We start from the raw sequence: 22055 nt of genomic DNA, 5'->3' as shown, positions 1-22055 counted from the left end.
GACAAGCAAAACACCCAGCAATGTGGGATTGCCTCATTTGGTACGCCGACTTGGCTTCTGGTAACAGATGCTGCTCTTGTGAAAACTGGCGTTCGGCCAGGTAAGAAAACAGAAGCTGTAGCCTGCAGGTGTGTGTAGGGACTCTATTCTCTCATGCATTTAAAGTCTGCTGTTTATAACTTTAAAGTCAGGGAAAGGGAAGAGGATGTGGGGATGAGGTTGGGGTTGGGGCTGGGTCCAAAGGTGGGTCACTTTTGCAAAGGGCGGCATATAGGGCTAGGCGATATTTGGTTTTCAAATTTGTGATATATCACCAGCTAAACATTGTAATATACTGATACAGTGGACCCTCTGGATACAAATTTAATTCGTTCAGGGGGTCCGTGCGAACCCCAAAAAATCCGTATCCAGAGGCACCACTTCTGCGCACATGCAGTGCGAGCAGCAAAACCCAGAAAAATACTTCCAGGTTTGCCACTTTCACAACCTGACATTTACGTTACTCGAGAATAACATAACCCGAGGGTCTACTGTATGTTACAATGTCTGAAATAAAGATGGAGCTATGTAGAGGCATAGGACGCGGTGGCGCTGTGGGTTAAACCACAGAGCCTAGGACTTGCCGATCAGAAGGTCGGCGGTTTGAATCCCCGCGATGGGGTGAGCTCCCGTTGCTCGGTCCCTGCTCCTGCCAACCTAGCAGTTCAAAAGCACATCAAAGTGCAAGTAGATAAATAGGTACCACTCCAGCTGGAAGGTAAATGGCATTTCCGTGCGCTGCTCTGGTTTGCCAGAAGTGGCTTAGTCATGCTGGCCACATGACCCGGAAGCTGTACGCCGGCTCCCTTGGCCAATAAAGCGAGATGAGCGCCGCAACCCCAGAGTCGGCCACGACTGGACCCAATGGTCAGGGGTCCCTTTACCCTTTACTTTTATGTAGAGGCACCAGCTGGCTTCATGGTTTCCCCCACATTGTGACTTTTGCATAGCACACACAAACATCATGATTCGCAATATATTGACAGGTCAAAAATTATGAAGCCAATACCATAATATGGACCTGATACCGGTTTTGGGCGATATATCGCCCAGCCCTAACACACACCATGATTTGCAATATATTGTCAGGTTAAAAACTATGAAATCGATGATATCACAATATGGACTTCCAAACCGGTTTTGGACAATATATTGATATATTGCCCAACCCTAGTGACAAAAGACGTGAAAGCAAAGTTTGTGTTGGGTGGAAGTGGTAAGAGCAGGATCATGCCAGTGGCCACCTGGTCCAGCATCATGTGACCAAACAGACGACATGGGGAAGACCTCAAGCTGGAACTGTGTGCAATGAAATCCCTCTCTCCTCACCCTTCTCCTCCCAGGATACTGCAGGGACTATTTGTGCTGGGCCCGGGGGTAACCCATGAAAAGCGATCCAGGACTGGTCCAGAATCCAAAGGTTCCACTAGGAGTCAGTCCAACAGGACCAAGACAGGATACGAGGCAGGAAACCAGGCAAAGACAGGGGCAGAATCTAGCAAACAGCAATGTTGCTCCTGCAACCTGGGGTGGGGTCCGACAGCCTTTTATCTTTGTCAGGGTAGCGGCCGGTTCTGATCCCTTGGTGACTCACCTCCCTGTTTTGCCCGAAGGTGAGCACTCCTCCTGTGAGCACTCGGGTCTCTCCTTCTCTCAGACCTTAGTCTCTGCAGTTCGGGAGACGTCGGTGGGTTACTAGACCCAGGGGCCGCCTCAGCCTCCTCTGACCAAACCGGTTGTGGAGCAGCTGTAAGTGATGGCCCAGCCGAAGGCAACGAGGTAATCCCCGCATCTGGAGCCAGGGCAGGCTCAGGCCCCTGACTCGGCCCAGCTGATATTTGTTGCAGGGGAACCTGTGCAGACTGGGACTCTACAGGATCAGGCCCCAGACTTGGTTCAGATGGTGCCGGGGCAAAGGATCTGGTGCAGATTGAGACTCCTCTGGTTCCAAGTCCGAGCCCAAGTCCTAGGCCATCACACTATTAATGGCAAGGCACAATCTTGCAGATGAGGAGAACCATGGATGCCACCTTGAGCTCCTTGCAGGGAATAAATGCAATAAATAATACAACACAACAATGCGCATGAACATCAGGATTCATAGAATCATAGAATCATAGAATCATAGAGTTGGAAGAGACCACAAGGGCCATCAAGTCCAACCCCCTGCCAAGCAGGAAACACCATCAGAGCACTCCTGACATATGGTTGTCAAGCCTCTGCTTAAAGACCTCCAAAGAAGGAGACTCCACCACACTCCTTGGCAGCAAATTCCACTGTCGAACAGCTCTTACTGTCAGGAAGTTCTTCCTAATGTTTAGGTGGAATCTTCTTTCTTGTAGTTTGGATCCATTGCTCCGTGTCCGCTTCTCTGGAGCAGCAGAAAACAACCTTTCTCCCTCCTCTATGTGACATCCTTTTATATATTTGAACATGGCTATCATATCACCCCTTAACCTCCTCTTCTCCAGGCTAAACATGCCCAGCTTCCTTAGCCGTTCCTCATAAGGCATCGTTTCCAGGCCTTTGACCATTTTGGTTGCCCTCCTCTGGACACGTTTCAGTTTGTCAGTGTCCTTCTTGAATTGTGGTGCCCAGAACTGGACACAGTACTCCAGGTGAGGTCTGACCAGAGCAGAATACAGTGGCACTATTACTTCCCTTGATCTAGATGCTATACTCCTATTGATGCAGCCCAGAATTGCATTGTAAACTGCTTTGTGTTCTTCCTTTAGTAGTGTGTCATATAAACCTATGCAACTGTGCGCATTTCTACATGTGAATGTGTCCATAAATCTGATTGCGGAACACATATCTTGGGCGTGCATTTGCAGGACTATTGAACCTGACGACACCAAACTACTTCAGGGTGTCAAGCAAGCCCACACCCCCTGGTTTTCTCCTGCAATGGTGGCTCCTCTTTGCCAGGAAGGGAGAAGGAAGGAGAAGGGATAGGATAGAGAGGGGTTACACCACTCTGATGTCATAATACTTCTGCTGACATCACAGCCCTGCCGCTTAAGAGGAAGTCATTTGCCAGTCAGCAGAAAGAAGGAAAAGAACGTGAGAAGCAGAGAGGGAAGAAAGATGAAGAGGGGGGAGGGGCATGGAGAAGAAGAGAGGAGACGCTCTAAAGATCTGATGTTCTCAGATGCCTGACACACACCTTCAGCTGATAGCTGTGCAGTTTTCTTCGTGGCTCTTAAATGTTTCGGCAAGTGTGATGTTAAGGACAAGCGGTACCATCTCCACCCATCGAATTCCTCTCCTCTATGCTTCCTGCACATTTACATGCAAAGTCCAGGCGGGTATGCATTGCGGATGGTTGATGTGAGAACGGTAAGTGTTCCCCCCCCTTCTATTGATCTGCCATTCTGTTGTAAGATAGGGTGGGGTGTTCAAAGACTGAACAGAGTTCTGAAGCAGACCTCCAAAGGCCACCCAAAGGCCAATGGTCTGTAGCCTGGAAATATGCAATAGGCTTGAAATGCTTGGAACATCTTCTGTGATATTTTAGCCCAGCTGTTGTGGGTTCGAATCCTACTCACTAGAGATCATACCATTTGGAAAGGCTTCAAAGTTTAGGCCTTGCCTGTACAGTGGTACCTTGGTTCTCAGACACCTTGGTTCTCAGACGCCGAAAACCTGGAAGTAAGTGTTCTGGTTTTTGAATGTTTTTCAAAAGCCAAACATCCGATGTGGCTGTCAGCTATTGTTTCCGGGGCGCCTGCACCAATCAGAAGCCACACCTAGGTTTTTGAACATTTCGGAAGTCAAACGGACTTCCGGAATGGATTAAGTTTGAGAACCAAGGTGCCACTGTATTTGGTGCTTTTGTTTTTGCTATTTATTTTGCATTTTGGTTTTTGAGGCTTTTTCGGTTAATTTGTTTTTGTGACCGTGTGGAACCCAGTTCAGCTGCTGATTGATTGATTGTGTGACTGCGGAAATGGATAAAAGCCTCCCATCCAAACAATGACTATTATCAGTGCAGGTAAGGAAAAAATTTAATTTTAATTTTTATCATCTACAATACTGTCTTGTTGATTTTATAGTACATTGATCATTGCTTTCATTTTATGGATCAGTTAGATAGTAGAATTCATGTTAAATTCATGTTAAAAGTCTGGAATGGATTAATCTGTTTTGCATTACTTTCTATGGGAAAGCACACCTTGGTTTTGGAACGCTTTGGTTTTGGAATGGACTTCTGGAACGGATTAAGTTTGAGAACCAAGGTACCACTTCATGGTGGTATCTGTGTCTGAGTTGCCGACTGAAGAGGCCCAGAGGGCTTTCAGGCAGAGCAAATGGTACAGGGTTAGATGTTAGATGCTCTGTTGATGGATCTTTAAATTAGCCTTTGGACCTAAGTTTATGGCAAGAGATGAAGAGGATTACTACTACTACTACTACTACTACTATACTACTACTACTATTAAGGACGGCAGCTTAATTTTGCTTCTGGGGCAGCCATAGCTTTATGTTGCAGCATCTGTCTTTTGAACGTAAGCGCCCAGGTTCAAATCCCGCTGCCTCCAGATAAAGAAATTAATAATAATAATATTTTTTTATTTATACCCCGCCCTTCCCAGTTCAGAAAACCGGGCTCAGGGCGGCTAACAACAAATTTAAAACACTTAATTGATGCAACAACAAAACAACATAAAATACAGTATAAAACGTGAATAACAATAAATTCGGAATTCAAAAATCAATTTAGGGGGGAAATCCATCCAATAAACATTAGATGATCACCAGGGCTAGCTGGTGGAATTAGTCCTATTTGAGCCAGTGAGGAGACCAGGGGAGAATTAGTTGTGGGAACCCAGAGCGGGTAATCTTCATAAAAAGGGGAGGGAAGGAAGGGGGGGGAGATCAGACTAAGATCAGACTAAGTTCAAAATTGAAAGCCAGGTGGAATAGGCCTTACAGGGCCTGTGGAAGGAAGTTAAATCCTGCAGGGTCCTGGTCTCATGGGACAGAGCATTCCACCACGTCGGAGCCATCACTGAGAAGGTCCTGGCCCTGGTAGAGGATAATCTGACTTCCTTAGGGCCCGGGACCTCTAAACTATGATTATTCATGGACCTTAAAGTCCTCTGCGGGGCTTACCAGGAGAGGCAGTCCCATAAATACGAGGGCCCTAAGGTACCAGGATCAGGAAAGTAGTGGGTTATGTGGACTAACAGAATTATTCTGCATTAAATAACCTCAGCTATCAGCTTTCAGCAATAAGGGTCAGCCCCAAAACAGGTTGCCACCAAGTCCCATTGACACAACCGCTACCCCTTCCACATATTCTCCTGCTTCTAAGCTGGCAGCTGGAGGAGGGGGTAGCTGGTGCTTCTCAAGACCATAGCTGTCAACCGTCCCTTATTTGGCGGGAAAGTCCCTTATCCCAGCGCCGTGTTTCGCTGCTGTCCCTTATTGATGATGTCCCTTAAATTTCCCGAGTTTCAAAGGAAGCAGCTCCTCTCCCTCCCTCTCTGCCGGCCAGGGAGGAGGGAGGCTCCAACTGTGTTGCTTGGCTGTGTTGCTCACCCAATAAGGAGTCTAAGAACGACTGGGGGAGTGGAGCTTGCATGCCTTGTGCCGATCAAATTGGCCACGTTGCCTGGGGACTCGCCTTTGCTCAGCGCTTCCCAGCGGAGAGGTGATGGTGGTTTTCCTTGCTGCATCCCCTTTGCTGGGTTGCTGCGCTGTGGGAACCACTGCTTGAGGATTCATTTGGCTGCCGGCTGGGCTTTCTGCTTTTGGCTTGGAGGGGCTCAGAAGTCGAACATACCTGTGCTCTGAAAATCCCTTATTTTGGCTGCTGGTCCCTTATTTCCGAGGCTGCTGGTCCCTTATTCTCAAATCTGTAAGTTGACAGCTATGCTCAAGAGGGTTGGATTTGGCCCTGGGACTTCCAGTTGCTGATCCTCGCCTTACAAGGATATGATGTGCTGGTTCAGCACAGAAGAAGCAATAAATGACACAGCCTTCCGGGCACACCTTTCCGGGAGTTATGTTAATAGGGGTCCTATAGGGGAGGTGATGCTGACCCCCATCATTGTATTTCAGGCCAGATGTTATTTTCCCTGAGAGCAGCTCTATGTCTGAGCAGCTCGCAGGTGAACCCCCTGGTGCCTCTGTAAACAATACAAAATATGCTAGGTATGAGCAAAGGCAGGAATAGCTGTCCTTCGGGAGCCAAATTGCTTTTAAAACAACAGTTGTGTGTCAGCAATGTTGCTACAGTTTGATTGCAAAGTCTAATAAAAGAAAAATTTTCAACGAATGTTTTTTAAAATTTGCACTCTCAACCTTGAATGTATCCAAGAGCTAGACTTTCAATGCTGCAGAATTTAACCTTCCTGGCTCCAAACTAGTCTGAAATGGAACTGGGGCTACGTTAGAGTGGGACAAACCTTGTCAGTTGCAGGTTTTCATATTTCAGTTTGTGACGTTTCTGGATTTGTTTGCAATTTAAGCAAATAAGTCCTCATGAGTGTCTGTCAGCATTTTGGGGGAGCAATGTTATGCATAAGAAGCTGGAGGAAAGCAAGCCGGTAAAAGCTAGGGTTGCCATATGTCTGAAATTTTCTGTACATGGCCAGGATTCAGCCATTGGAAACAGTGTCAAGAAGGAAATACAGTGGTACCTCGGGTTACATACGCTTCAGGTTACAGACTCTGCTAACCCAGAAATAGTGCTTCAGGTTAAGAACTTTGCTTCAGGATGAGAACAGAAATCGTGCTCCAGTGGCGCGGCAGCAGCAGGAGGCCCCATTAGCTAAAGTGGTGCTTCAGGTTAAGAACAGTTTCAGGTTAAGTAGAGACATCCGGAACGAATTAAGTACTTAACCCGAGGTACCACTGTAGCTGAAATCCAGATGTATGGCAAACCATGTCAGAAGTGTAGAATATTCATCAACTTTGGGCAAAACTTTAAAAAGCTCAAAAATTTTGACCAAAAAAGGGGGGGGGGATAATCTTTTGTGTCCACATTTTCACTTTTTGAATTTTGAAACTTGCCAACCCTAGATAGAGTTAGGTAAAGGTAAAGGGACCTCTGACCATTAGGTCCAGTTGTGGCCGACTCTGGGGTTGCGGCACTCATCTCACTTTATTGGCCGAGGGAGCCGGCATACAGCTTCCAGGTCATGTGGCGAGCATGACTAAGCCACTTCTGGTGAACCAGAGCAGCACATGGAAACACCGTTTACCTTCCCGCCAGAGCGGTACCTATTTATCTACTTGCACTTTGACGTGCTTTCGAACTGCTAGGTTGGCAGGAGCAGGGACTGAGCAATGGGAGCTCACCCCGTCACGGGGATTCAAACCGCTGACCTTCTGATCGGCAAGTCCTAGGCTCTGTGGTTTAACCCACAGCGCCACCCGCGTCCCTTAAGCCAGTGTAAATTTACATCAGCTCCAAACTCTGTTCAGCAGAGTTTGTATAAATATCTGTATAAATATATTTGCAGAGCAATTTCCCCTGATATATCACATTTTCATATGCTGTTTTCACTAATATATGCATTTTCATGCAGACTGTACCTCAGTATATACATATATGTGCACATTGCTTGGCTTGAGAACTGCATTGCAAAATTCAGAGAATTCAAAATTTTAAAGATGGCTGAGTTTGGGGAAGAGCTCTGTGGCTCAGCATCTGCTTTGCATGCAGAAGGTCCCAGCTTTGATCTCTGGCTTCTCCTGGTAGAAATGGAAAGTTCCCCTGCCCCAAACCCCAGAGAGCGGCTGCCAGCTAGTGCAGACAATTCTGAGCTAGATGGACCAATAGGCTGACTTAGTATTAAGGCATCTTCTGTGTTATGCTATGCTATGTTTCAGTTCGCTGATCATTTCAGAGAGCGCAAATCAGGTAGGCTCACCTTTAAAAGATGTGGAAATGCGGAGAACCGAATTTAAGATTGGCAAAATGAGAAACTTGATATATTTGCCTATCCCTATAGCCTATAGGTGCTGGAGGAGACTCTTGAGAGTCCCATGGACTGCAAGAAGATCAAACCTGTCCATTCTGAAGGAAATCAGCCCTGAGTGCTCACTGGAAGGACAGATCCTGAAGCTGTGGCTTCAGTACTTTGGCCACCTCATGAGAAGAGAAGACTCCCTGGAAAATACCCTGATGCTGGGAAAGATGGAGGGCACAAGGAGAAGGGGACAACAGAGGACAAGATGGTTGGACAGCGTTCTTGAAGCTACCAGCATGAGTTTGACTAAACTGCGGGAGGCAGTGGAAGACAGGAGTGCCTGGCGTGCTCTGGTCCATGGGGTCACGAAGAGTCGGATACAACTAAACGACTAAACAACAATAGCCTGCATAGGATCCATAACGACATAGGTGCTGGGTTCCATCAAACTTGGGGGATTCGAACCACCAACCTTCTGATCGGCAAGCCCAAGAGACTCAGTGGTTTCGACGTAAAAGGGGAAAAGGGAAAGGAAGCAAGCTCAATTCTTTAAAGGTTATTTGTTTGAGCCTGCTAACATCAGATGCAATTTTATGTTTCACCTCACAGTAGGTTTGCAACTAACGGTGGGTTTTTATTTTACTTTTTCGGGAGAGTGAGGTAGTAGCAGGATGGCTGGCATGAAAACGGAAAACTGCAAATGAGTTGAGCAGACAAATGAAGCAAGCAGGGACATTCACTGGATCAGAACCAGAAAATGGCCAGCACAGAGCGTAACAAATTGGCAATACAGCTGTGCCCCAGGGCATTCAGACAGGAATCTAGCAGCTGATGATAAGAAAACAAAGGCAAAACAGAATTGGAGGAGATGGCCTGTGCAATTCTGAGATTTTTTCCCTTTGCATTCCTACATGGAGCCAATTTAAATATTAAGAACATACGAAGGTTAGCATAGCCTCCTTGCTGGACCACACCAAGGTCACATGAGACTGGCATTCTGTTTTCAACTGCAGATGCCTCTGAAACAGAGGTGTTGACTGACCAGGGGAACCAAACCAGTTTGTCCTGCTCCTGTGCTTTTTAAATAGCAGCTTGATCTACACAAATCAGTAGGTGGAGCATGTTTACCTACTAATAATTGCAGATCATGTCTGCTTAGAATCAGTAATGGACTGAGTGAGGACTAGAGAACTGAAGCTTCGTCCAGATAAGGCAGAGGAATTGCTGGCAAGCGGTTCATCTTCCCAGGACAGGAAGGTTCAACCACTTCTGGGTGGTGTCTTCTTCTTTGGCGATCACTCATAGCTGAGTAAGATTGTCTTCCATGAACACGGTCTTAACGCTGTGTCCGAGGTGAATGTGAAGGTCAGTTCTGGATCCACACGTCCTTCCACAGTGGGGACATAGCTTTCTGGGTGGGAGTTGATCATGATGAGGGTTTGCCAAAATTGCCTTCCTCTTAGCTTGTTTCTCCCTTGCGTCCTGAGTCCCCATGTCTTCAAAGCCCATGACACCTTTGGTAAAGGCTGTTCTCCAATTGGAGCGCTCGCAGGCCAGTGTTTCCCAGTTATTGGTGTTCATACTACATTTTCTTAGATTTGCCTTGAGAGAGCCTTTAAACCTCTTTTGTTGACCACCAGCATTACGCTTTCCATTTTTAAGTTTGTAATAGAGTAGTTGCTTTGGGAGACGATAATCAGGCATCCGCACAACATGACCAGTCCAACAAAGTTGATGTTGAAGAATCATTGCTTCGACACTAGTGATCTTTGCTTCTTCCCGTACACTGATGTTAGTTCGTCTGTCTTCCTAAGTGATATGTACAATTTTTCAGAGACACTGTTGATGGAATCTTTCAAGGAGTTGGAGATGGCATTTATAAGTGGTCCATGTTTCACAAGCATACAGTAAGGTTGGCAGTACAATAGCTTTGTAAGCAAGCATTTTGGTTTCCCTGCGAATGTCCCAGTTCTCAAACACTCTGCACTCTCCTTAAATCAGGAATGGGGAATCTGTCACCCTCCGGATATTGCTGGACTTCAGCACATCATTCTTGGCCATTGCTGATTGTCCCAATACTGATTGCGAATCTCTACCACAACTCCCCATTTAAAAAACAAACAAACAAAGAAGCCCTAAACTTTGCACGTAGCAAAGGCACTGCAGCCCTTGGATCATTTTGGGTTTTTTGGTGCATTTTTTAGATAGCGCAGCTGGAACTGGCCAGATCATTGCCTCAGTCTCAGCCTTGCTCCGCCTGTTGCCAGGATGTGAAAGATTGGAATAACGCAAGTAACCACCAGTCTGATTACAAGGCAGTAAAACATTTGAGTCTATTGAAGTGCTGTTTGAATGATAAATAATAACACTGGAGAGGATGATTACAAAAACAAAGGACAAATGAAATAACGAAGTTGATAAACTCATAAAAATGACTCTGATATCATGTGTGGATATTTTATGAACCCAACTAAAGTTAACTGCACATTTTTAACGTCCAAAACACAATAAAGAACAAACAGAGAGTTGCTTCTCATTTTAATAAGACACAATTATCATTGTTTCTAGTAAATGCCAATGTCTTCCTAGACAGAAGCGTGCAGAGTGAAAAGCTGAAAGTCCGGAACGATATAAAAATCTATGGAGCTGCTCTTCTATAAATTATGGATGCAAAAGGGAAAACAGAGCATACTGATGTAAAATGAGCAATCATTTCTTTTTACTCTAAGGGACTTCAGAGGCAATGCTAGAGGAATCTGGTCTCCTCTACTGACAAAAACCAGGTAACGCTTAGGTATCTTGATTTTCAGAGAAGATAAGTAACACCTTGACATGAGGTCAAGCTATTTGTCTGTCCAGCTCAGCACTGTCTACTCCATATCCCACAAGTGTCCTGGAAAAAACGAGACATCCCATTTCTTGCCCGAGAGCACAGCAGCCATTTTCGGTGCCATGATCTCACCTGATTTCACACCAAACTCTCCCCCTCAAAGCATTTTTTCAGCACCATGATCTCATGCGGTACCCCCAAATATGCCTTTTTGGGGCACAGCTCCCCCCCCCAATCTTTTGAGCTCCGTGATCTTGTGCAGGAGAGCATGGGAGGAAGATGCATGTCCCAGTTTGGGGACTCAAGACGTTGGAGGGTGTGTTCCTCTGACAACCAGCAGCATTAAGGATAATGTTTTAATTTCCTGAAATGGAAATGTTTGCTTATGTTGAATTGCTGTGTATTTTTAGTATGGGGTTTTTCCTTTAGCAATAGCTCTCATCTGATTGGCGAACTGTGAGTCACATGAGAGAGGCATTCCATTCTGTTGTGACTATTATTCAAGTCACTGTCGTTTTTAACTGTTCTCAGTTTTTTCTCTGTGTTTGAGGGAGAATTGATGCTGAGAGACTTCTCAGGATACTGCAGGGGACAGAGTTTCAGGAAGAGGCCCAAGAGAAAGGGTAGCTTGTTGGAAGGCCCCCTCAAACCTAGAGCCAGCCCTGAAACCAGATGCAGTTATTGAAGCTATTGAAGCTATTCTTTTAAATCACATCTGAAGCACATTCTTCCCCTCAAAGGATTCTGGGCACTGTTGTTTACCCCTTGCAGATTTACTATACCATGCAACACTCAACAAACTACAGTGCCATATCCCACAACTGTCCCAACAAAACCGCAACATCCCGTGTTTTCCTGCAAGAGCATGGCGGCCATTTTGGGCACTGGCGTCTCATGCAATTTTGGGATGCAATCTTGTTTTCTTTGGGGTTGAGGTCTTGCATGGCACCCCAAAACACATTTTTATGGGCTGCCATGCAAGAAAAGTGTTTTTTTGGGGTGCATGTGATCTCACGTGAGTCATGTGACCCAACATGGGAGTGCAACCCCAGAAGATGGTCTCCAAGTTTCCCCCCGTGTTGCAATGGAGGATATGCCGTGCCCAGCCTTAGGCCACCTTCACACCAAATATTTAAAGTACTATAATACCACTTTAAACAGTCCAGAATCTTGAGAGTTGTTAGGAAACTCCTCTTTCTTTCCCAGACCTGCAATTCCTAGTGTGGATTGACCATCAATCCCCCTTCACAGGGCATAGCTGTCAACTTTTCCCTTTCTTAAAGGGAACTTTTCCCTTTTTTAAAGGATCTGATTTCTTTCCGCAGGGCCTGTAAGACAGAGTTGTTCCGCCTGGCCTTTGGCTTGGAGCCAATTTGATTCCCTCCCCCTCTTTCTTTTTCCTTTCTCCTCCTGTGATAAAGCTGCATTTTAATATTTTAATGTTTCAATATTTTAATGTTGTATTTTAATCTTGTTTTTAAGTTGCATTCATTCAACTTGTTTTTATTATTGCTTGTTAGCCGCCCTGAGCCCGGCCTTGGCTGGGGAGGGCGGGGTATAAATAAAAATTATTGTTATTATTATTAAATTCCCTTATTCTGAAGCCTTATTTACCTAGGGATCCATTAGCCACGCCATCCCCTGGACCTCGGAGGGAACAAAAGTACCAGGAAAGCAATATCTTCTTTGGAGAAAAAGAGTTTATTGAGATCTGAGCACAGAGTCAAGGTCTGTACTCAGAGACAGCCAACTCGATAGTTCCTAAAAATGTACTGGCTGTAAAGCAAGACATTTCAGCAGACTTTCTTATACCCGCAGACTTGCTTGCTAAACACATTTTTATTGCTTGCTAGACATTCCTGTCTTTCTGCTAAGCCAAGCACTCCCTCCCACCTCCTTGTACACGTGTCTTCTTTTGCTAGCTAAGCTTTCCCTTCGTATCTCTTCTTAAAAGCAGAAGTAAAGCAGGAAACATCTTGCTAGTGGTTTTTCGGTTAACAGCAGTTTCTGGCTGGGCATTACTAAGCAGAAGTAAAGCAGGAAACATCTTGCTAGTGGTTTTTCGGTTAACAGCAGTTTCTGGCTAGGCAGGAAGCGACCTTCTGACCTGTAGCTAGCATCAGCAGTTTCAAGTAGCTGGTTTAGGCTTTTGCAAGCAACTGCAATTTTTAGCTGTTTTGACCCTCCTAGCAGAGTGCAGGAATTTGCTATGTGTAGATAATATTTGAGAGCAACAGAATAAAATATTGAGAGAAACTTTTCCCATCTCCCTTTACTCCGTCCTCTTCTTTTGAACAATCTATTACTTAGATTCGTTCTGGGGTAGGGGTCTATATTCTCTCATTACAGCAATCACGCGAGGTCCCATCATGCGAGACATCATCTTTCCCATCATATGTTGCAAGCATTGCATTAAGCAGGGTATACAGAAGCAAAGAAGCAATAGAAGCATTATTGGGCCTATTCTTCCCACAAATACGATACCGTTCATGCCAACAGAAATACGAGAGCATCCATATGACAAGGGCGGTACATATCACTCCTACCCACCAAACCCAATATCTCCATGGTTCCTCCCACCAATATTCAGGGGGTGTGCTCATTGTTGAAGAGCCCACTGATATTTGTGCTCGACTACCTGTTGAGCCTCAAGGATGAGAGCCCACCGGTGAGCTGATGCTCCCACTATGTGGGCCAATTTTTCTATTAGCCCTGTTGGGTGGATTGAACTCTCGTGCTGCCTCCCTAGTGACCAGAGCATATGGAAGCTGAAATCCTGGGGTGGCAATTCTTACTGGCACTTGTTGAGCAATTTCAATGCACACCTGGCTAAGGCTCCCACCCTTGCAATACTTGCATTAAGATAGGTTCTGTCCCATCTATCACCTGGGTTAAGAGTAGGACCTGGTCTATCAAATGAGGTTGGTACAGTGCTCTACCTTCCAGATAACAGTTGACTATCCTCCCACAACAGCAAGAGCGGTCCAGAACTAGATAGATTTCGATCGTCTCTGCAGCTTCCCGTAAGAGCACTGTCCACGCGTGCTGGTCAGTGGTGTGGGAGAGGAGCCACAACGGGGTAGTGGGGTGTCTCAATACGGTAATCTCATCAAACCCCAGTTTCCAATAGCCAAAGAGCACGCCATCTCTTACCACCGGCAAGACGAACCAGTCGTAGCAGAGGCCAGCAGGCCAATAGGGTTGGTATGGTTCGGTAGGGTCAGGGCAATAAGACATAGAGCAAGTCAATAAAGAAAAGAAGAGAGAAAAGAGAAAGTCTTTGTAACTGTCCTTGTGATGATTAGTCGCAGGATCTCGTCGCCCGTGGCCTAACGCTTTTTCCTGGTAGCGTCAGACACAAGGTGATGATCAACTTCAGAGGGTCAGCAGGATTTCTCTTGCAAGTCCAGACACCCTTCTTCAGATGCGTGTGATGTACCCAGGGGATCACCTCGACTACTTCCACTGCAGTTGGGGATGAGGGGGTCGCCAGACGCTGTCACTCAGAGGAACTGGTGAACCGACTCAGCGAGACTGCCGCGGGACTGCAGGTGTACGCTCGAGGGAATACCTGGAAAGGAAGCAAACACACACAACAAACACAGGAATTGCACTTGTTCTTGGGTGATGTGATCTCCCATCTGCCCCAAACTGGCGGGGATGTCTCGGACGAAAGGGGTTGGCCTGCCATATAGAAGTTCAAAGGGTGATAGTTCTCAGTCTCTTGGTTGGCGCACAGGGCACATTTTGGGATATAGCAGCAGTTAGATATAGCAGCAGTTAGTTGAGGTAGAATATTCTCCCAAGGTGTGCTTTAGCAGCTGGGCCTCCCAAATGGGTGGACTCGTGGTAATTCTTTACAATTGTGCTGGCCAGATGTTGGGGCACGGCTGTCTGGTCCTTCCTGGAGCGTTGCTCCTTCTTGGCTGGTCCACTGCTGTTCATCAAGGGTGTAACGTGGTTCCACATCGTCTGGAGTGAGTTCTGGTACCAATATCAAAAGTTCTGGTGGTGCCTCTAAATTGGTTGGAGAACAAATGTCTACGTTGGGGGCGCTGCCTGCGGGCGCCCCTCCCATCCAATTCTTCACCGTGCGTAGAGATATCAGCCTCTGGAGTGATATCAGCAAGGCAGTCGTCACTGGAGGGGATCTTCAGGATGCTGAGACACAGTCCAATCTGAAGCAGCTTTCTTATGTAGTGGACCCAAGGGGTGGTGCCAGCGATCTTCACAGCTGTGGGTGTGGAGAGCAGATGGGCCCTTCCAGCACGGTTGCAGTGGTGCCTGGGACCAGTCTTATCCACACCTCGTCACCTGGCTCAAACTGGTCACGCAAGGAGTTCGGGCCTGGGTTGAGAGAGAAAATCTCGAGAGAGAGACTGTACATAATTGTTCAATTCCACATCTTGAGCAGGGATAGGTGAAAGCATGCACACATAAGGAGCCGTTCTCCCAAACATCACTTCAAAAGGATGACAAGTGAATACGTTTCAATGGGAGGCTACAAACTCTAAGCAAAGCCAAGGGCAACATGAACACCCAATTAGACCCTGTTTCTTGGGTCAATGGTTTTTCAAAGTCCTGTTCTTCCTTTCCTATTTTCCAGAACTTTTGGGGCCTATATGCAGTACCCACCATCTTCCTTCTTCACTGGCAACAGTGGGGTGTTTCACTGTGATTGGCATTGTTTCAAAATTCCATGTTGAAGCAATCGCTTCAAATGCACCCACACTCCTTCAGCTGCCTGTCGTGGGATGGGGTATTGGTTTTTTTATCTTCCGCCCATAGTCCAGGGTCAACATCATGAAGCAGGCTAACAGGGAGGATTCCCTCCTCTTCTTTTACCATCATCAGGCACCAATGGTCTCTCAGGGGTATTTCTAAAGAAAACTCTCCTGCTGGTCCAGTTGTCATCATTACTTCCCCCATTGGTTGGAAGGAAATCTGGGCTTGTAATTTTGTTAACAAGTCTCGGCCCAATAAGGAATGGGACACTCTGGTATATACAAAAATTTGTCTAGGCAGCAGGTAACAGACTGCAAAAACGGGGCCTTTTGTGATTTACCTGTGGCTCCAATTATATTAACCACTTGGTTTGTGGGTTTTGTTACAGGCACAGGTAAGACTGAGTGGGCAGCTCCCTTGTTCACCTTCTCCTACCTGTAATAAGGTAGCTAGGTTAAGGGCTGTGGTAACCTGAAACTTCAGGCGTGAATGTAATAACAGCATCTGGCACTTCCTCTTGGAGTTACACAGCTGGTGTCCTGTCCAAACGTGAATTTATCTGCCTTTGTGAGTAGGGTGGCCACTGCCACAATCACTCTCATACGGGGGGGGGCAATCTCTGTTCTGTTGGGGTTAGCTTCTCTGACAAGTATTCGACGGGTTGCTGCCAATTTTTCAGTTTCTGGCATAAGACTCCCTTGGCTACCCCCCCCCCCTGGTCTTCATCTATGAACAGGGTAAAAGGCTTCTTGGGGTTTGGATGCCAAGCACTGGGGCTTGTTGTAATGTCACTTTGAGATCCTGAAAAGCCTGCTGCTGTTTCCTGCCCCATATAAAAGGATCCTTCTCTATTCCCCTAGTTGACTCATGCAGGGGCCAAGCAATGCTTCTGTAGTTAGTAGTGAGTCCAGGAGATATTGTTCATCATCATAAGTGGGATTATAGGTTTTAAAAAAAAAATCCCTTCAAACAATTTTACAATCTTTGCTGGATTCTCCTCAAAAGAGGGGTTCTGATTTCTTCAATTACAAACATCTACACTTGAAAAGGGTATATGCTGTCTGTGGTGCCTTCGTTTGTCCAGCTGGGACAGGGGCTGGTGGATCATAAACCCTCTGAAGGGGCATTTCTCCGGCTGCCTGATCCTTCCTGGTTTTCTCATACTGTCTGTGAGACATAACTCTCTTCGCCACCTGTCCCCACTTACGTTGCCATCTCTTCCTCTTTTCAGGGGTGCAGCATTCTGCTGCCTCAACTAACAAGGGGCTTATATCCAACTCCTCCCTCAAATGGCTTTGCAAACTCCTTTAGTCTCTTTTTCTGTCTTTTTGTCCACATTTTCTTTCCTTGATTCATATCATCTAGTGTCTTCCTAAATTCTTCCTCTTCTTCCGTCTCACTATCCTCCTTCGCAGGTCCTCCTCCCCCTACACCAGCACCTCCCTGTGCTTCTTGATCTTGGCCTGGGGGGGGGGGTTGGAGGGGCTGTTGGTGGAGTGTAAGGTGGTGGCTTAATCACTCCCCCTCCTCATCTTCTGGGTCTTCTAACACCAGAGGCTTCACTGTACAAATCCTGTTCTGTGTGTTGCTGTCACAGCAAGACTTTAGCCATGGTAGATTCTTTTTTTTACATTGGTCTTCCATGTAGAGATATAGGGGATCTGGTCTGGGTGGACATTTAATATATTTTGCCACAGGGGGTTGATTTGCCACAGGGGGTTGATTAATTGCAAATCAAAGCCACGCAGTTCCCTGGGTCGGCAAGTCCACCTCACATAAAGTTTTGAGTCTCTGTTTTTCAATTTGAATCATCACTCTTCGTGGCTGTTTTCCAGTTATTTAAAAAGCATTCCAGAGGAATACATTGGCTTGCTCCAGACCCTATTTTTTTCAGATACTCCCCTCCTAACTGGGTTTTCAAAATTCTCTCACACTCCACATGCTACAGTTTGTCAGAAAATGCACAACCCTACAATCGCTCGGCCAAGGGGACACTAAGCCTTAGCCCTCATTCAACAATTCATCCACTGGAGTATCTGACACACAACATGTCAACAAAACACTCAATTCCCTCTGCCCCATTCCCTTTCCCAAACCTTTACCAATTCCTTTCCTGGTGGCATTCTTACTGCACGGGCACTGTACTGCCAACTACCAGGTGAGGCTGATCAGGCCTCTGGCCCTTTCCCTCGGGCCCCTAGCCCTTTCCCTCGGGCCCCTAGCCCTTTCCTTCGGGCTTACCTTTTTCCGCTGCGGACCTGTCCCCTCGGCGCCGTTCTGTCCTCTTATTCTCCCTCAACCAGATGTCTCCACTCCAGGACGGTGTGGCAATTTCCCCCTACAAACTGGCAGGGTGTGCACTGGAAATGCGAACGCCGATCGGAGCTGTTCACCTTGGTTGAGCCTGGCCCTCCGGTCCGTATTTGGAGAGGGGGCAAATCCCGAGCGAGCCCCCAGAGAGATGAAGCCTTATTTACCTAGGGATCCATTAGCCACGCCATCCCCTGGACCTCGGAGGGAACAAAAGTACCAGGAAAGCAATATCTTCTTTGGAGAAAAAGAGTTTATTGAGATCTGAGCACAGAGTCAAGGTCTGTACTCAGAGACAGCCAACTCGATAGTTCCTAAAAATGTACTGGCTGTAAAGCAAGACATTTCAGCAGACTTTCTTATACCCGCAGACTTGCTTGCTAAACACATTTTTATTGCTTGCTAGACATTCCTGTCTTTCTGCTAAGCCAAGCACTCCCTCCCACCTCCTTGTACACGTGTCTTCTTTTGCTAGCTAAGCTTTCCCTTCGTATCTCTTCTTAAAAGCAGAAGTAAAGCAGGAAACATCTTGCTAGTGGTTTTTCGGTTAACAGCAGTTTCTGGCTGGGCATTACTAAGCAGAAGTAAAGCAGGAAACATCTTGCTAGTGGTTTTTCGGTTAACAGCAGTTTCTGGCTAGGCAGGAAGCGACCTTCTGACCTGTAGCTAGCATCAGCAGTTTCAAGTAGCTGGTTTAGGCTTTTGCAAGCAACTGCAATTTTTAGCTGTTTTGACCCTCCTAGCAGAGTGCAGGAATTTGCTATGTGTAGATAATATTTGAGAGCAACAGAATAAAATATTGAGAGAAACTTTTCCCATCTCCCTTTAATTCCGAATAGGATTCCTCGCAAGAAAAGGGAAAAGTTGACAGCAATTAAGGTCTCCTAAAAACTCTCAGCGCCCTTAAGAAATCCCAGGATTCTTTGGGGGAATGCATGACTGTTTAAAGTGGTATTGCTTTAACTCTGGTGTGAATCCTCATTCAGAATCTGATAACAAGCCACCTTTGTTGAGGAAAACCCATATTGCTGAGAACATCATAAAATAGTTCTCACACCACTGACCGGAAAGGGAAGGTGAGTCACACACACTGACTGGAAAGGCATTACTGGCTGCTGAGAGACCATTTCTTATTTTATTTTGCCGAATGCTTTGTAAACGCAGCTGTACCCTTCTTTTTGGAGAAGGGCTAGTAACTTTAATTAACCTGGGGATCCAAAATGTTCCTTGTAAAAATGCAAGCTGATTAATATGAGGCAGACTGCTGTACTGTTTTTGACACCTCCAAACCCATTTTATTTATTATGTTCAGTGAAACACTATTGCATTCAAATAATTACAGAGTTACCTGTCAATTACTGATTATTAACTTGACGAGCCTTTCCGTTTTTACCTCAAAAGCACGAAAGACAATAGCGAGTTGTAAAAATTTATACTATTGCAATACTAAAATATATGTATATATTTGAAACATACTGATATCTTACCACAGTTGGTTTTGACGTACAAAGGGGGGGGGGAGAGAGAAAGAAAACAAATATAAGTCATCTCTAGCTGAAGTAAGAGTTTATTAACTTGAAACATTTCAAAACCATACTGAGAAAAATTCGTTTGACAATAAACTGTAAAAGGGGACTAAATTTCTCTAAACACTCTTTGGCCATATCCTTTTTGTTTACTTGTTTGGGGCAGGCATACCCAAAAGCTCTGCCACTATGGCCCTATCCCATAATAAGCAGCAGGTCCCAGGAGTTTGGAGCCCAAGGGTTGAAGGGCTATTGGGCTATAAATAGGAAAGGGAAATATAGGTAAACATATCTTCTTGATTGGGTGATTGCATTTATATCCCACCAATTTTTCTCCGAGGAGATCAAGTTGGTTCTCCCCCTCCTCATTTAATCCTCACAACCACCTTGAGAGCTTCCAGGTTTGATCCCCAACATCTCCACAAAAAGACTTGAAACCCTGAAAAGCAGCTGCTGACCAGTGCAGACCATATTGAACCTGATGGGCCAGTGGGCTGGTTCAGTATATATGGTGGCTTCCTAAATGAGGCAGAGAGGCAGGGACTGGCCCAAGGTCACCCAGTGAGCTTCACGGCTGAGTGGGGAATCGAACCCTGTTCTCCCAGGTCCTAGTCCGACACTCTAACCACTACACCACACTGGCTCTTCTATGCTATATGGGGTTGTTGTTAGGCTGTGGATTAGCTCCTCTCTAATAGCTACTGCTCTAATGAACAATGAAGTCAGCTAGGTAGTCATTCGGCTGGACAGGGGTGTGTGCCTGTGTCACTAGGTAGGTCAATGAAATGTCTTCTATTAGGACAGCAACGTAAAATGGAAGAAGTGCTATTGAACAACATAGGACTTGACTTCTATTTGCAGTAGATTGTATAGGATTGCACTGTTAGGCAATGAAGGAAGCCCAGTGATGTGCAATGGGGCGTACGCCCAAGTAAATGGATCTAGGATTGCAGCCTTTTTGACTCATAAAAAGTGACCCAGTTAAGCAGGTAGCAGTTACCGTATTTTTTGCACCATAACACTCACTTTTTTCTTCCTAAAAAGTAAGGGGAAATGTCTGTGCGTGTTATGGAGGGTATGCCTACGGGTGGCATGCCTACGGATTTTCCTCCTCTAAAAACTACGTGCGTGTTATGGTCGGGTGCGTGTTATAGAGCGAAAAATACGGTAATTCAAAAAATGAACTATAAATTCAGTACAATTGCACTTGGGATGGCAGATGCCTTTGTTGGACTCTGACACACAACAGAGAATTTCTCTTGCAATTTTTTGTTTTGTTTTGGTATTATATTTGGACGTGCGCTTTCCTCCAAGGAGCTCAGTGTGGCTTGTCTTCCCTCGTAATTTCATCCTGTGTGACACTGGGTGTGACTCACCCAATGAACCTCATAGCCTAGTGGGGAACTAAACCTAGGCCTCTCAGGTCTTAGCCCAACACTGTAACCACTATGCCACACAGCCTCTGATGATTAATTTGCACGTGTCATCTTATGTTTCCCCACTTCAGAATGATTGTTTTTATTCCTTTGTGAAGGCTTGCCATTTAAATCAATTAATTCATCGATGAATCAATTAAAAATCATCTGATGAATGACTAATGTTTCTTTTGTCATGCGGCAGCCTTATTTTCTCATGCTTAGTGTCTAAAAAAAACCCCCACTGAATCTTGTGGCACCGGAAAAATGAATGGCATGAGCTTTTGTTAAGTATGCTACCATCTTGTCCCGCTGTATGCTTTTGAATATGGACATGATGGGTTAGTGGGAGACTCTAATTTCCCTTATAGAGCTTGCTTTGTTTATTGAATATATTTCTTCCCCAAGTCTGGATTCAGACTTCTCTATGAAGAATTGGTTGTTAAACCACTCTGAGAATTGTAGCTCTGTGTGGGGAATAGTGGGTCTTTTAACAACTATCAGTGCCCTTAACAAACTACCGTTCCCAGGCTTTTTTGGTGGGGGAAGAGGGAGCCATGACTGTTAAAGGTAAAGGTAAAGGTACCCCTGCCCGAACGGGCCAGTCTTGACAGACTCTGGGGTTTGTGCGCCCATCTCACATCTATTGGCCGGGGGCCAGCGCTGTCCGGAGACACTTCCGGGTCACGTGGCCAGCGTGACAAAGCTGCATCTGGCGAGCCAGCGCAGCACACGGAACGCCGTTTACCTTCCCGCTGGTAAGCGGTACCTATTTATCTACTTGCACCCGGGGGTGCTTTCGAACTGCTAGGTTGGCAGGCGCTGGGACCGAGCAGCGGGAGCGCACCCCGCCGCGGGGATTCGAACCGCCGACCTTTCGATCGGCAAGCCCTAGGCGCTGAGGCTTTAGCTGTGTGCTGTAAACGTATGAATTGTAGAGTTGGATGGGACCATTAGGGTCATCTAGTCTAACCTCCCGCAGTGCAAGAAGCTTTTGCCCAACAGGTGTCATGAGACCTCACCCTTCTCCAGAATGGAGATTAAATGGCAGGAAAAACCCCACCTATTAAATAGCTGCCAGACTAACACACAGGTGATAAATACACAGAAAAGCAATGCAGGCACAGAGGAAGACTATTGGCACTTCTAGTAAGCGTAGGCTGCAGCGTCTCAAGGGGGTGGGGATGGGGGAAAATATATTTTGCGCATACTCAGAGATAAAAAAAAATTCCATTATTATTTTGCATAGTCAGCCAGGATCAGTATTTGGTATAAAAAACGATCTCAG

The 22055-nt window shown here is 46.0% G+C and overlaps 1 protein-coding gene across 1 annotated transcript in view; it reads left to right on the top strand.

Annotated features, from left to right (window-relative positions):
* Positions 1-3076: 3076 nt before the first annotated feature.
* The window catches only part of ZFAND6 (zinc finger AN1-type containing 6), an 84300-nt gene continuing 65321 nt past the window's right edge, over positions 3077-22055 (top strand). Inside the window, exon 1 of the mRNA XM_081171300.1 lies at positions 3077-3378. The gene's annotated coding sequence lies outside the window, so the exon portion shown is untranslated. The remainder of the gene's footprint in view (positions 3379-22055) is intronic.

This window comes from Podarcis bocagei, assembly GCF_964188305.1.
Source record: "Podarcis bocagei genome assembly, chromosome: 14".
NCBI classification, from domain to species: Eukaryota; Metazoa; Chordata; class Lepidosauria; order Squamata; family Lacertidae; genus Podarcis; species Podarcis bocagei.
The sequence above is the reverse complement of the archived record's forward strand: the minus strand, read 5'-3'. Positions and strand labels throughout refer to the sequence as shown.